The 16,979-nt window shown below is 38.7% G+C and overlaps 3 protein-coding genes and 1 pseudogene across 10 annotated transcripts in view; 2 read left to right on the forward strand and 2 right to left on the reverse strand.

Moving 5' to 3' along the window:
• On the forward strand, nucleotides 1-7,794 carry LOC116572256 (annotated as a pseudogene).
• The window catches only part of LOC116571641 (immunoglobulin lambda-1 light chain-like), a 1,068,967-nt gene that overhangs the window by 999,858 nt on the left and 52,130 nt on the right, over nucleotides 1-16,979 (reverse strand). The gene's annotated exons all lie outside the window — the stretch shown is intronic.
• The window catches only part of LOC116571638 (immunoglobulin lambda-1 light chain-like), a 1,139,351-nt gene that overhangs the window by 971,012 nt on the left and 151,360 nt on the right, over nucleotides 1-16,979 (reverse strand). The window lies entirely within an intron of this gene.
• The window catches only part of ZNF280B (zinc finger protein 280B), a 26,620-nt gene continuing 17,302 nt past the window's right edge, over nucleotides 7,662-16,979 (forward strand). The window contains exons 1-3 of one of the 5 annotated variants that reach the window (XM_032309719.1): nucleotides 7,662-7,814; nucleotides 8,614-8,674; nucleotides 14,640-14,701. The gene's annotated coding sequence lies outside the window, so the exon portion shown is untranslated. The other 4 variants (XM_032309722.1, XM_032309720.1, XM_032309721.1 and 1 more) reach the window with 4 other exon arrangements.

Genomic DNA, 16,979 nt, shown 5'->3' on the forward strand with positions numbered 1-16,979 from the left:
ATGAAGCTAGAAACTTCTGCAATGATCCAGGAACAGAACATGGTACCTTCAGACAGGATCCAGGAAGAGAATAACATGCCTGTAGTCATGATCCAGGGAAAGAACATGGTGTCTTGGATCAGGGAGAGGGCAGTAGGGGTAGAAGAGAGTGGTTGGGTCCTGGATATCTTTGGAAAACAGAGCAGGCAGTGTTTGCTAATTAATTGGCTGTGGGGACGGGGGAAAGATTAGCAAAGGATGTCTCCAAAATTTGTTAAATGAGTGATTAGGAGTGTTTACTCAGAAAAGGAACACTGCAGGTGGAACAAGATTTTTTTTTTTAATTTTTAAATTTATTTTTTTTTAGGGGACTGAAAAGATCTAAATTTTGGTAAGATTGACAAGAGAACTTAGATATCCAGAGGGTACAACTTGGAGTAGGACAAGGCAAGTGTAATGCCTAGGGTGTTAAAATGCAGGAGGTGGGTGCTCTGAGATGCTGACCTTGGGTATCTTTAACTCTTGCCATTAAATATTGTGCCCTAATCCCTCACTTGCCTCAACCTAGTCATGGCCCTCAAGAGGGCATGTTGAGCTTGCAATTGATAGAGACCTGGAGAGCTGGAGAGAGAACTCTAGGACTACCTTGTCATCTAACTAGTTGGAGCGTGTTCCTCAGGTGTAAAATAAGGCTGCTAATAGTTATCTCAGCATTTCAGGGAAATATTAAATAAAGCAATGATTTTGGTTTTTGAAATAAATACTCTTGGTTATATTGGCTGTATTTTTTTTTTACTGAGAGAGAGAGAGCATGAGAGGAGAGAGGTCAGCTGGAGAAGTAGACTCCTTGCCAAGCAGGGAGCCCAATGTAGGACTCCATCCTGGGACTCCAGGATCATGACCTGAGCCGAAGGCAGATGCTTAACCAACTGAGTCAGCCAGGTGCCCCAGACAGTATTTTATAAAAAGAAAGCACTAGAAGTTGAAGGGACCTCTTCAAGCAAAAAGCAGTTGTAAAATGGCAGGTCTTTCCTTGTCAAGTGAGAAAAAGCAAGTGCTAGGACCACCAGAAAAGAACATAGAATCCAACACAGGGACAGGGAAAATGAAGATGCTGAGCTGATATTAGTAGGAGTGGAACATGTAAACAAAGATGGAGAAATTCTCTTTATCATAGCAATTTCAAATTCAAAACCAGTCATTTCAAACATTTTGAACAGATGACCCTGGAATGATATTCCAAAAGAAAGAAAGTCTACTGGAGTCAAGATACTGCTTGTGCATTGCAGCCTGCAGACCTCATGACCCATGGGTACTCATAGTGGCCACCCCAATCTGAATGGAGAGTAATAGATAGTCTTATTATTTTTGAACCCTCATCTAAACCTGATTATAAAATGAGCTCACCACAAGTCATGCCTCACAGTCCCTCAGATTTGCTCTCTCCTATCTCACTGTCTACTTGGAGCTGTACTTTCTGTAGGAGGCAAGAGTGGAAGCACTCAGTTTGAAGGAACTTCCTGCTTCCAGTTTAAACAGTGGAAATTCTAAAAGACCTAAACTTAGTGATGGAATCCCAGAAAGACATTCCTCAGTTGTGACCATTTCTCTCTTACAGTGAGTATGAGCACAACCTCAAAAGGTGTCCTATTCTCATTAAGTCATGCTCAGAATGAGCATTATTCTCTTGGGCTTATGTAAATGATAGGGCACATTTCAATCTCATGGATCTTATCACAAAAAATTATTTGGAAAGGCTGGAAAAACCAGACTTTTTGGGTCTAGCAAGTCAAAACCAGACTGTTGATCTTAAGAAAGAAAATCCAATCATGTTACTTCATGACTTTTACTATGGGCAGCAAAAGGAGACCGGCAGCCAAAACAGAAGACTCACACAACTTTCAAATGCCTCAGCTGTTTGGAAGTTCTAAAGAATGTCAAGTTTATGAGCTATGTGTGAAGCCATTTGGAACATGAGAAGCAGAAGGGTGACAGCTGGGAAATCCACACCACCTGCCAGCACTGTAACCCATGATTTCCTACTCCCTTCAAGCTGCAATGTCACATTGAAAGTGTAACACACTATCCAGGAGCCCTCCACTGTCTGTAATGTTTGCAAATTGTCATTCAAAACAGACCAGGCTTTCTTACATCACATGAAGGACAATAGTAAGCCTGGCAAAATGCCCTATGTGGGCCAGGTTTGCAATTATAGATTGCCAGCCTTTGCTGATATGGAAACATGTTCTAGAACATGCCATGAAAACACTAAGAATTTGCTTTGTCCTTTCGATCTCAACATTGTCAGAGCCCTCATACTTTACATGAATCATTGTCAGAGCACTAGAAAAAGAGTCTTTCAGTGTTCCAAATGCCGGGTACAGTGTTTGACCTCAAAGGAGAAAACATAGCATCAAACCAAGAATCATTGAGCTTTTAAAAAGCCAAAGCAATTGGAAGCGTTGTCTACTGAAACAGAGGTTATGATTCAAACTTCAGTTCAACTAAGTTCAAGTGCAGCCTCCATTGTTTTGAGCAACACTTAACCTCTAGCTGTCACCTGTAAAATCTGAAAAAAGGATTGCCATGAAGTCTAGGTATTCCAGATGTTACCACAGCTAGAATTACAGCTCAACTTCTGTTTTGCCCACCTCCAGGGATGCTGAAAGGCAGAATTGAGGCTAGGCCATCTGAACATCATGGCTGTGGATGATAATAGTCAGTGAGAGTCAGGTTTTATGGTGACAATTCTTCAGGTAACCTACTGTCAAGAGGCAACATAGAAAGCTTCCTTATGTTTCTTCCCAGCCAACCTCTCCCTGCAAAGTAACCACTATTCTGACCTCTACTTCCAAAGATTCATTTTTTTTTTTCTGTTTTTAAGCTGTGAGTAAATGGGATCACACAACTAATTTTTGTCTTTTTCTTTCTTTAAATAAGTGGAATGCATGCATTCTTGCTCTATGCAGACATAGGACATTCTTTTTCATTGCTGGGTAGAATCCCATTGAATGCATATGGTAGAGCTGTGTATGTCCATTTTACTCCTGATGGACTTTGAGGCTGATTCTTTTGTTCTTCAGAATAAAGCTGCCATGAGTTGGTGCATGCCTTTTGGTAGACATATGTAGTCATTTCTCTAGAATATATATATACTAATGAGAAGTTCCAGAACTACATTGATTCAGCTTTTTAGTGCAGATTCTGCTAAACACCCTTTCAGAGTGATTGAAATGATTTTCATTTCCACCAACAATATTGAGAATTTCAGTGCTGCAGATACAGTACTTGGTATTGTCAATTGTTTCCATTAGTCCCTTTGTCTTGAAGTTGTAGTGCTATGATATTGTTGTTTTCATCTACATTTCCCTGATGAGTAATGATCTGGAGAATTTTTTTTTTTTTTTTGGTCATATGATCATTGGTCACTTGAATAACACCTTCTTTTATTAAGTGCCTATTCAAGTCTTGTCTTGTTTATTTATTTATTTATTTCTTATTTTAGAGTGAGAAAAAGAGAGCAGGAGTGGGAGGGGCAGAGAAAGAGAGAATCTCAAGCAGATTCTGCATCGAACATGAAGCCATATTCCAGGTTCGATCCCAGGACCCTAAGATCATGGCCTGAGCTGAAACGAAGAGTCAGATGCCCAACTGACTATACCACCTGGTGTCCATCTTTTTTTTTTTTTTAATTAGACTATCAATTGAGAAGTGATGAGGGAACTCCTGGGGCACTGAAAATGTCTCACATCTTGATCTGGATGGTGGTTTCATGGGTGTATATATGTGCATTAGCGTTGGTGCTTCATGGTGCATCATATTTAAGAAATTATTGTCTACCAAGGATGTAAACATATTCCTCATAAATTTTCTTCTAGAAGTTTAACTGTTTAGCCTTTTGCATTTAGGGATTAGCATTTGAATCAGCAGACTGAATGAGCAAGATAAACCCTTAGCAACATGGGGGACCCTTATCCAATACAATCCATTGACAGCCCTAATAGAACAAAAGCTATGGAAAAGAAAATTCTCCCTCTCCTTTCTTGAGATGGGACATCCATCTCTCCTGCCTTTGGACATCAGAGCTCCTGGTTCTTGAGCCTGCAGACTAAGACTGAATTATGCCACTAGCATTCCTGGGGGACATCTTGGTCTCCAAAATTGCATAAACCCTGTATCTCTGTTTTTTTATCCTATTGATTCTTTCTGGACAACACTGACAATTACAAATACCTGGGAATTTAAGCTCTACAGAATTGTTGTTCAAAGTTGTCCTGGGTATTCAGGTGCTTTGTTGAATTGTAGTGGTTATAATGGTCATCTTTGTCTTGTTCTTAGACTCACATACAATTGTTCATCATTAATCATGGTGTTAGCTTTAAGGCTGTTTGTAACTATCCAATGACTTTGGGGGAATTGAGCTAGAAATCAGTAACAGAAAGATAATTAGAAAAAAACCCAAAGTCTAGAAATTAAGCAATATAATTAAGAACAGGACTGGGACTAGGGTGTAGGAAACCAGGAGCCTAAAGGGTAAAGGTCCATTCTTGCACTTTCACAAACCTCTTGCATACTGCTCTTATGCTCATTATAAGATTGACCTATAGTAGTTAGAAGGAATTCATATTTAAAGTTCATGTATTTGATTAGAAGAAGGGTTGGGGTGGGCAAAATGGGTGAAGGGGATCCAGAGGTTCAAACTTCCAGTTATAAAATACATCATTGGGAGGTAATGTACACCATGGTAACTATAGTTAATAATACCATATTGCATATTTGAAAGTTGCTAAGAGAATAAATCTTAAATGTTCTCATCACAAGAAAAAATAATTTGTAACTATGTTTGGTGATAGATGGATGTTCACCAGACTTACTGTGATCATTTCACAATATATACAAATATTCAAATATTGAATAATTTATGTATTACACCTGAAACTAATCTAAGGATTATGTTAGTTGCTCCTCAATGAATAAGAGGAGGGAAGAGAAGGAGAAGAAAGGTCAACAAAATAATGATCTAAATCAGTGGTGTCGAGGCTGCCTGGGTGGCTCAGTTGGTTAAGTGTCTGCCTTCAGCTCAGTTCATGACCGTGGGGTCCTGAGATCAAGTGTTACACTGGGCTCCCTGCTCAGCAGGGAGTCTGCTTCTCCTCTCCCTCTGCTGCTCTCTCCCTCTGTCAAATAAATAAATAAAATCTTGAAAAAATAAAATAAATCAGTACTGTCAATAGAAATTTTTGTAGTGATGAAAATGTTCTATATCTGCTCAGTCCAATATGCTACATGTGACTGCTGAGTCACTGAAAAGTAGCTAATATGACTGATGTATTGGATTTTTAATTTATTTAATTTTGATTAATTTAACACTAAATTTAAAGGTAGGGTAAACAAATCGTCCTTATACATGAAGTCCAAATAATTTCCGTACTCCTAATAATTTGTGTATTTCATAGACACTCTCCCCTGAGTGAGACTACATGTCCTTTCCTGAGGGTGGGCTAGATTTAGGGACTTGCCTCCAAAGAGTAGAATACAGAAAGGAGGAAAAATTAACTTTACAGTGGAGAAATTAGTGGTTAAGTCATAGTGATAGCATGTATTCCTGATGGTAAGTGATAAGAACATATAACCTCTGTGGTATAATTCTAAGAACCTATATCCCCAGTGTAACTGTAAGGAAAACATTGAGCCCATATTGAGACATTCTCCAAAATATCTGACCCCAAGGACTCCTTAAAATTATCAAGGTCATGATAAACAAGTAAACTGTATGATAAACAAGTAACAAACTGTCACAGACCTGAGTAGGCTAAGGAGACACTATGACTAGTGCAGTGCAGTATCCTGTATGGGAATCTGGAACAGAAAAAAGACTTTAGTAGAAAAACTAGTGAGATTTGAATAAAACCTGAAGCATAGTTCATAGTGACTTAATGAAGGATATTGAAGTAATTTTGAGGTCTTAAGGGGAGGTCATTTCCCAAATACACATTTAGACATAGAAATACTTTCTATCTACATCCTCTTCACTTTGTCTACGGTTATACTTAACTGAACAGAAATCCTCAAATGCAAAGGAGCCAATAATATTTAGACTGTGTGATCTGACCATAATGCAACAAGATGAGAAATTCATAAACGAATTGCTTTTTAAAATCCCACAGATTGGAAAATAAATACAATATTTACTATGTAACCCTTTGTGTTAAAAAGAGAATTACTTACAAAATAAACTGAGGGTTGCTGGGGGGAGGGGGGTTGGGAGAAGGGGGGGTGGGGTTATGGACATTGGGGAGGGTATGTGCTTTGGTGAGTGCTGTAAAGTGTGTAAACCTGGCGATTCACAGACCCTGTACCCCTGGGGATAAAATACATGTTTATAAATAATAATAAATAATAATAATAATAAAAAAGAACAACAACAACAAAAAAAGCAAAGATAAAAAAAAGAGAATTACTAGGGAAATTAAGACATACTTGAAACTGAATGATAATGAGCATACTATGAAATAAAATCTGTAGGATACAGTTAAATTGATACTTAAACAAAGGTAAATTTATAGCATCATATACAAGAGAATTAACTGGAAGTTTACAAATAAACCACCTAGACATTTATCTCAAAGCATTGTAAAGCAGTTAACTTTGTATGGGGACAGATAGGACAGATAGTAACTACATGTATCATGGTGATTACTGCATAAGGTATAGAATGTCATATTGCTACATTGTACACCTGAAACTAATATAACATTGTATGTCAACTACACTACAATTAAGAAAAATAAAACACTTTATAAAATATTGTAAAGAGGAACAACAGAACCATAGAGTTAATAAGAAAGTAAAAAGTAGAAAATATAAATGGGCTAGAGATGAAAATCACATTACAGATGTAAAAAGCCCCAAGCTGTTCTTTTTTTTCCCTTTTCAAAACACTACTAAAGTAGACAGACTTCCGGCAGAAATGGCAATTAAAAAAAAAAATCTGTTAAAAAATCTGTAGAGGGCCAGATAGTAAATATTTTAGGCTTTTTGAATATGATTTATGACAATTAATTAACTTGTTTTAAGAGGAAAGCAGCCACTAGACCATACCTAAGGAATGAATTGTCTGTGTTCAATAAAACTTTATTTACTGAACCACTGAAATTAAATTTTATATAATTTTCACGTTACAAAATAATAGTCTCTTTGTGGTTTTCTCCAGGCATTAACAAATGTAAAGTTCATTCTTAAGTCGCTTCAAGCTATAAAAACAAATAGGTGCCAGACTTTTTTTGTATGGCTTGACCAGATATAACGTCAAGAGTATGGGCATCAAGACCAAGTTGCATGGTCATGTTCTCTTAAACATGGGGCTGGCAGCTAGTGCTTTTATGAAAAAGGGACCACACCTGAGGATTATGAAAGTTAAACTCCAGGTGGACAAATTTATCCCCTGATTGGGAGCCTGTCTTTATCCTTGAACACTGGTCTGCTCTGCAAGCTTGACCTTCCAAGACTCTTCCAGGGACTGAGGGTCATCGCTACAGCTCTCACCCCTCTCAGCCTGATCCCGCGCCCAGGGATAGCCGCCAGGGGCGCCAGAGCGCGCGCAGACGCCGGACCCGCCTCGCCGCCAATCAGATTACAGCGCCCCGAGCCGCGCCGGCCTTGGGCCCGCACCTGGCAGCCAATCACAGATCGCAGCGGGCGCGCGTGGAGAGGCGGCGGTGTCGGCGGCGCCTGGGGCCTGAGGAGGCGTCGTCCCCTCGGGCTTTGCCTGGGGAGCGCCTTGGGGCGGTGCGCCTCCGGCAGCTCTGGACCTAGTGCGGACCGCCGGGAGGACGGTAAGGACGGGGGCGTGGCGCGGCAGTAGTGTTCCCAGTGGAGTGATGGGAGGGATTCCGGGGCTGCAGTCCCGCGGCCCACAGGGCTCCTGGTCTGGTTGTGCCCGAGCGGCCTGTGCCTGTTGCTGCGGCCTCCGAAGTGTGTCGGGTAAGCGGCTCTTGGCGGGTCCTGAGACTCCCTTCACGCACACCCCCTTCCCGGGTCTCAGCAGGCGCCTTTCGGGCAGCATCCCCTCCCCCACCCTGGGCTGGCCGTCCCCATCCCCCAAGCCTGGGCCCAGCCTGGGCCTCTTGGAGGAGGGGCCTGCCCAGGCTCTTAATACCTTCCCCTCCCCCGTCCCACTGGGGTCTCTTTTGGAACTTAAGGCATTTAAACGTCCCCTGCAAACCTTCTCCCTGTTCGGGATGTCTGTTGGCCCAGAGCCTTTAAGGCGATTTAAGCATTTGTAAATTCATTTATTGCTCCCTCTCCCCTACCTCAGGGCCTTGTTAATTTTTCTCGTTTGCAGTATCTCTGCCTGGGCTCTATTTCAGACTCTTCCACCCTAATGAAGTCCTCCTGACAGCCAGGCCCCGGGGTGGTTTCCAGGCTTTGGAACTGGGCAGTTGGCAGGCAGTGTTTTCTTTACTGAGGGAGGGTAGATGGGAGGAACAGGTGTGGGGGAAGGGACTCCAGTTCTCTTCTGGTTAAGTGAGACGCTTGATGAACGTGCAGATGGCAATAACAGGTAGGCAGTGGGATATAAAACATTCCTGTAACGTGTAAGTAACCCTAATCCTCCTCTATGGTTGCCTCAAGGATGTGAGCTTCTCCTACCTGGAAAATCTTAAGTTCTTAGAAGTTTCACTGCACACCTGAGGTAAGTTGAGAGGTCTTTATAAGGACCAAGATTGTATCATTTTTCTTCAGTTTTTTCTTATTTTCTCCCGTGTTAAAATATTAGTATTTAGACAGTGTTTCCTGAAGTGTGTATGACCTGAATATGTCTGATAAATTCAAGCCAATCACTGATTTAGGTAATTCTGGAGCTCTCTATATTGCTTCCTTAAAAACAGGGAGGGTGGCATTCTTTCACCTGCTCTCTAAAGAACATGAGAGGATCATACATTTTAAGCTATGTAAAACTGACTTCTTTTACAATGGCAGTAGGAGGCTAAAATGGGCAGATACACATATCTAAGATTTAAGCTCATGTATTAAAGTTTCATTCAGGGTAAATGTGTATTGGTTAAAAATGTTCACATAGGGTTAGTTTGTTCATTTCTACAACCTTTTAAGGGCTTTATTTCATGGAGTAATTGAATGTGACTGGGTAAGGGAAGCCATATGAATTCATTTCATGCCAGGAGGCAAAACAATAAGTAAGTTGTATGCCTAATAACTTGTGTATATAGCGTGGTAAGACCCATTATATAGTTAGTTATCTATTGCTGTGTAACACATTGTCTCAAACTTAATGACCTAAGAAATGTTTATTTCAGTGTCATACTCTAGCTGGGTGATTCTGGCTCAGGGTAGCTTATGAGTTTATAGTGAAGCTTTTGACAGAATTGGCAGTTACTGAAGACTTGGGTTTTATTGGATGAACAGTGTCTGAGCTTGCTTACTTGACTGTTAGCATAGTCCTCAGTTCTTCACTCTGTGGCCCTCTCCATGGGGCTGCTCCTGTCATGGTAGCTGGCTTCTCTCAGAGCGAGTGATTAAAGAGAGAGCTTGGTCCCAGGATGAAGTGCAGAGTCTTTTTCAGAAGTTACATACCATTACTTCTGTATTTGCTTCATCAGATAGGCTAACCCTATTATATCGTGGGAGAGGACTACACAAGAGTGTGAATACCAGGAGGCAAGATTCATTTGGGGCCATGTTGGAGGCTAGCAACCACACCCGTTGCTACTCCATACACATATATAAGTTGCACACACCATTCCAACTCTTCTCCATATTGTTCTGTTATTATGAGTGAATTATTTGGCTCCAGGCTAAGGGCAAAGCCTCCCCTGATATATTAAATCCAAGTAGTTTTTGTTTATTCAGGAATGTTGTTCCAGCAAGTCTCCTCTTCATCCTGGATTAAGTTTTCAGTTTCTCTGGATCATTCTAATCAGCAAACTGATTGTAATGTTACCTTTTGTTAAAAAGCCATCTTTTAATTGCACGTCCCCCTTCTGCTTATTTTATTTCATGTCTGCTTCTCATTAGAGGAAAATTTCTTCAGCGTTGTCCATGTTTGCTTCCTCAAGTTCTCCCATTCTCCTGACTCTTGTCAAGATCTCCAGTGAATTTCACAGTACTTAATGAAATGGTCAATTGTTATTTTTTTTTTTTTTAAGATTTTATTTATTTATTTGAGTTGGAGTGAGAGAGATCACAGGAGAGAGAGAAGGAGAATCCCCTCTGAGCAGGGAGCCCATTGCAGGATTTGATCCCAGGACCTCAAGATAATGACCTGAGCCGAAGGCAGATGCTTAACCGACTGAGCCACCCAGGCATCCTGAATTGTTAGTTATTAATTTATGTGATCTATTGCAGTATTTATCAGAGTCATTAATTTCCTCTTCCCTGAAAATACTTTTTCATTTGGATTACAACGTGCTTTTTCTCTGTTCTTTTACTACTCTCCTCCCCTCCTCCCCAGCTGGTTCTAAGTAACCCTTCCTTCTTTCTATCCTTTTCTGGTTTCTTCTCATGTTTCTGACCAATGCAATGCCCCAGGACTTGGATATCAGACCTCTTTCTCTAGATGACCTCAGGCAGTCTTGTGTTTTAAATAACATTACATGCCAAAGATTCCAAAATTTGTGTACTTAGCCCAGGTCTTTCCCTGAGTTCTGGTTTCATGTTTACTTGCTCAGCATCACTTGTTCTATGTGTCATCCTCTTCCTCACATCCCAGTTCCTATCTGTTAACAAATCTTGTGGACCTTCAAGGTTTTAATATAGAATTTGACCCCGGGGGTGCCTGGGTGGCTCAATGGGTTAAAGCCTCTGCCTTAAACTCAGGTCATGGTCTCAGGGTCCTGGGATCGAGCTCCACATTGGGCTCTCTGCTCAGCGGGGAGCCTGCTTACTCCTCTCTCCCTGCCTGCCTCTTTGACTACTTGTAATCTCTGTCTATCAAATAAATAAATAAAATCTTAAAAAAAAAAAAAAAGACTTTGACCCCTTCTCAGCATCCCAGTCTTGTATTAGCATAATCTTTTATTATAAAATCATTATTAATGAAATTATTATGATTAAGTTATTAACAATCTTAGTAGTTATAATAATCTAAACTTGCCTTCCTGCTTCCAGTTATTATTCTAAAGTTTTCTTTCTTCTCATAGTAGCCAGAGTGGTCCTTTTGACATGACAGATCATGTAACCCCTCACTCAAAATTCCCAGTGAACTATCATACCCATAGTAAAACCAAAGAACTTAGAATGGACTACATTAACTACAGCAAACTCATTCTTTGATTCTTCTCCAGTTTCTCTCCCTGTCCACTGGTTTGCCTACATTAACCTCTTGACCAGTCCTTAACTTTGGTAAGTCTCAAAGCCTTTGTATTTGTTCTTCCCTCACCTGGAGAATTCTTCCCCAGATCTCCATAACCATGCCATACAAATATCAGCCTGCCTCCATACTACCTGACCATTGCCTCCTTTATTTTCTCTATAGCATTTATGACCATTTGAAATTATATATATATGTATACACACATATAATAATATAAACTATTTTATGTGATTTATATTACATTAGTACATATTTGAAATATGTGCTGTGTGATACTATAATATTGCATGCAGTAACATTATGTGTGTATATTTTTTAATGTATTTTTCAGTTACCTCTATTGCAGTGTCAGCTCCCTGAAGAAGGGGTCTTTGTTTCAATCACTACTATATCTCTGGTACCTAGATCAGTACCTGGCATATGGTAGACTCACCAAATACTTCCTAATACTCAAATTTCTTATAAATGCCATCTTGATACTTCTCCCTCCCTTTTTCTTTGTTAGGGGTTAGGGTTAGGAGACTGTCAGAACTATACAGTTCCTTATCATTATGCTCCTGTGTCATTTATTTGTTTCTCAGTCTTTTTTGGACAGGGATATGTTCTAATTTTACTAATTTACTAATTTAATATGTTTTATAGTTGTAGTTCATTCAAAATAGTGAACATCAGAACATTACCAACATTATATGTTTGATCACCCATAGAACTTATGATGATCTTTCCGTAGAGTAACAATTTTCCCCTAATTTCTTAAAAGAAAGAAAAATAGAGAGAAAGAAAAGAAAGAAAGAAAAAGAAGGAGAGAGATTCCCCTCTTTTCCTTTTTTTGCACTCAGGAGTTGTAACAGGAGTTGTTATGTTAGGGTCAATTTGATATGAAAACAAAAAAAAAAGTTACTTTCAGCTTTTGATTTCATAACACTTAAAAAAATTGGGTACCACTGAAATAATAAAATAAAATTTAAAAAAATTGGTACAAGTTATTTTAAGCTGTACTTTGTAAGTTCCTTATACTTGTCAACCACAAGAATTCTTAGGTGCATTCCTTATTCATTCCTTTAAATGTATAAATTGGTCATTTGAGTAACACTGAATAGTAGAGATCTGAGAGTTCAGCTTAAGCATTAATATTGTATATTTTTGAAAACAAAATATGGTTGCTTTGTGGAAGTCTTACTAGGATTTTTTTCTTTGGGAGCTTTCCAATAGCAGGGAGATATTTGTTACCTAGAGATTCATGACAGGGAACATCTAGCATGCATAGCATATGCTCTCACCACTTTCACAACTTCAAGATTCCTTACAAGTATGTTGACTCATTTACCATCAAAATCATTTTTTTAATGGCGGAAGAAGAGAGAGAAAATAAGCACACTCCCTGCTCAGTGGAGACCAACATGGGGCTTGATCTCACAACCCTGAGATCATAAGCTGAGTTGAAATCAAGGTTCAGATGCTTAACTGCCTGAGACACCCGGATGCCCTGAAATTAAGGTATTATTAAGTGAAAAGTGATACTGTTAAAAAATACACAGGGGCAGCAGGTCAAACTGGATTGTCATGGTCAAATCAGGATTTTTAGCAGTCCTAATAAAAATTAAGTTGATGTTTCAACCTAGTATCAGAGTAGTGTCCACTCTACAAGAAGATACCCATCCATCCCTAGGAACATATGTCTCCCACTACAAATTTGTAAATTGATTACATGATACTAGTTTAACTCTCTTTGTGGGCTAGATTAGTTTGCATTGTTACTGTAATTCTAATTACCTAACTCTTGTTACATGAATGGAGTCTGTTTAGGGGCTTTGAAAATTTAGTTATCAGTTGTTAGGATGTTGGGGGAGGAGGAGGTCACACCAGCCTATCACTAGGCATTTTTTTTCTTTAATTGAGATAAAATTCACATACTATACAGTCCACTCTGTAGAATGCAGAATTGAATGATTTTTAGTATACTTCACAAAATCGTGCAGTCTTTACCACTATCTAATTCTGGAACATTTCATCAACCCTAAAACTCTGTATTAGCTTCCGGTGGCTACTATAACAAATTATCACAGTCTTGGTGGATTAAAACAACACAAATTTATTCCCTCTCAATTCTGGAGGCCAAAAGTTAGAAATCATCACCTGACCTAAATCAGGTTTTGGTAGGGCCACCCTATCCCAGATACTCTAAGGGAGAATCCATTGCTTGCTTCTTCCAGTGCACATTCTTTGGCTGAGTCCATGTCATTCCAGTCTTGGTACAATGCTTTCTCCTACCGTATGCGTGAAATCTTTTGCCTTTCATACTGAGGATACTTATGGTGGTATTTTGGGCGCATGTGTATAATCCAGGATAATCTTCCCATCTCAAGATTCTTAATCACATCTGCAAAGACCCCTTTCCCAAAAAAAGATAATGTAGATACGTTTCAGGGATCAGGATCTAATATTTTTTGAGGTCATTATTCAACCTACTACATTTCCTCATTCTTTCCCCCACTCCAGCCCATGGCAACCACTAATTTATTTCTGTCTCTGTGCATTTGCCCAGTGTAGACATTTTATATGGGAGGAATCATACAATATGTGGCCTTTTTGAGTCTAGCTTTATTCGCTTAGCATCTTTTCAAGGTTCATCCATGTCATACATGTATAGCAGTACTGTTATTTGTTTTCATAGATGAATACATTCCATTTTATGGCTATACTACAGTTCATCCATTTATCAATTAAGATACCTTTGGATAGTTTGCACTTTGTTGCAATTATGAATAATGCTGCTATGAACATTGTTGAGCAAATTTTTATATGGATTTATGTTTTCAACTCTTTGAGATATATATCTAGGAGAGAAATTGCTAGATCATATACTGCTGTATTTAATTTTTGAGATGCTGCCAAACTGTTTTCCAAAGTGGCTGACCATTTTACAGCAGTTGCACTAACAATATATGAGGATGCTAATTTCTCCATATTCTCTGTAACACTTTTTACTGTTTCTGTTTTTGATTTTAGTCAAGCCAGTGGATGTGAAGTGGTATCTCATTCTGATTTTGATTTACATTTTCCTAATAATTAATTGTGTTGAGCAGCATTTCTTGTGCTTATTGTATTGCATTATTTGTATATCTACTTTGAAGAGTTGTCTATTCAAATTTTTTGCTCATTTTTTATTGTAAAAAGCAGATAACATAAATTTTACCATCTTAATCATTTAAGTGCTAAATATATTAACATTGTTTTAAAACAGATCTCTAGAACTTCTCATTCTGTAAAATTGAAACTCTGTATCCATCTCATTAAACAACTAAGTCCCTTTTCCCTTTCTCCCTAGACCAGGGTATCCACCATTCTACTTTTTGTTTCTTTACTGTTGCTTTGACTACTTTAGATCAGATAAGTGGAATTAATATAGTATTTGTCTTTTTTGTGACTGGCTTTTTAAAATTTAGCTAACGTGTCCTCAGAGATTCATCGGTGTTTTAGTGTATGGCAGGACTTCCTTCTTATAGCTGGATAATATCCTGTTGTATGTATATACACATTTTTTTAAATTCTTTCATCAGTTAGTGAACATTTGGACTGCATCTACCATTTAGTTATCAGAACAGTACTGCTGTGAACATGGGTACACAAATATTTCTTCGTAATCTTGTTTTCATTTCTTTTGAATATATATCCAGAAGTAGGATTGCTGGATCATGATAGTTTGATTTATAATATTTTGGGGAACCTGTGTTGCTTTGCACCATTTTACATTCCAACCACAGCACATAAGAATTTTAATTTCTTCACATCCTTACCAGCAGTTGTTATTTTCTGGTGTAATTATTTGTTTTTATATATTTTGATAGTAGCCATCCTAAGGGGTTTGAGTGATATATCATTGTAGTTTTGATTTACAGTTTTCTCATTACTATCATGTTGAACATCTTTTCATATACTTGGACATTTGTATATCATTTTTATTATTTTGTTTGTTTTGTTTTTTTAAGATTTTATTTGTTTATTTGACAGAGAGAGAGGGGGAAGCAGGCTCTCTGCTCAGCAGGTATGCTGAGGCAGATGCGGGGCTCGATCCCAGGACTCTGAGATCATTACCTGAGCTGAAGGCAGTGGCTTAATTCACTGAGCCACCCAGGTGCCCCACCTTGCCCATTTTTAAAAAGTTTTTATTTAAGTAATCTCTCCACCCAATGTGGGGCTCGGACTCACATCTGTGAGATAGAGTCACATGCTCTTCAGTCTGAGCCAGTCAGGTACCCCCTTTGCCCAGTTTTAAATAGAGTTGTCTTTTTATTCTTCTGATATAAGAGATCTTTATATATTGTGGATACAAGTCCCTTATTACATATATGAGTTAAAAATATTTTCTCCCATTACGTGGTTTGTCTGTTTACTTTCCTGATGGTATCCTTTGAAGGACAAAAGTTTTTAATTTGATGAAATCCTGTTTTAATTAAATGTTATTAAATTCTATTAATTAACATATAGTGTATTATTTGCAGTGGTAGAGTTCAGTGATTAATCAGTCTTCTATAACACCCAGTGCTCATTATATCCCATGCCCTCCTTAATGTCCATCACCCAGTTACTCCATCCCCCTACTCCCCTCCCTTCCAGCATCCCTTAATTTGTTTCCTGTGATTAAGAGTCTCTTATGGGCGCCTGGGTGGCTCAGTGGGTTAAAGCCTCTGCCTTCGGCTCAGGTCACGATCCCAGGGTCCTGGGATCGAGTCCCGTATCAGGCTCTCTGCTCAGTGGGTCACCTGCTTCCTCCTCTCTGCCTGCTGCTCTGCCTGCTTGTGATCTCTGTCTGTCAAATAAATAAATAAAAATATTTTAAAAAAAATTAAAAAAAAAGTCTCATGGTTTGTCTTCCTCTTTGATTTAGTTTTGTTTTATTTCCCTGCCCCCATGCTCTTCTGTTGTTTCTTAAATTCCACATATGAGTGAAATCATATGATAATTGTCATTGATTGGCATTTTGATTAACATAAATACTCTCTAGTTCTATCCAGGTCATTACATATGTCAAGATTTCATTTTTTGATGGCTTAGTAATATTCCATACCACATCTTCTTTATCCATTCATCTGTTGATGATATCTGGGCTCTTTCCATAGTTTCACTACTGTGGAGATTGCTGCTATAAATATTGGGGTGCAGGTGCCCCTTTAGATCACCAGATTTGGATCTTTGGGATAAATCCCTACTAATGCAATTGCTGAGTCATAGGGTAGCTCTATTTTCAACCTTTTGAGGAAACTCCATACTTTGTTCTAGAGTTGCTGTACCAGCCTACGTTCGACTAACAGTTGTAAGAGGGTTCCTTTTGCTGAAATCCTGTTCATTTTTCCTTTGTCATTATTCCTTTTGGTATGTTGTCTCAAAAACCTTTGTTTCTGTTTTTTTAAAAAGAAGACTTACAGTTAGCTCTTACATTTAGTTCTACGATCTATTTTGAGGTAGTTTTTTTTTTGTTTGTTTTTGTTTTTGCTTTTGTTTTTTAAATATGCTGTGAGCAGGGGTCCAACCTCAGTTTTTTGATGTGGATGTTCAGTTGTTCCAACATTTGTTGAAAAGACATACCTGCTTCCCACTTAATTATTTTGCTATTCTTGCTGAAAACCAATCGACCATTAGTGTATGGGTTTATTTTTGGACTCTGAAT

Source organism: Mustela erminea, chromosome 13, assembly GCF_009829155.1.
Source record: "Mustela erminea isolate mMusErm1 chromosome 13, mMusErm1.Pri, whole genome shotgun sequence".
Lineage (NCBI taxonomy): Eukaryota > Metazoa > Chordata > Mammalia > Carnivora > Mustelidae > Mustela > Mustela erminea.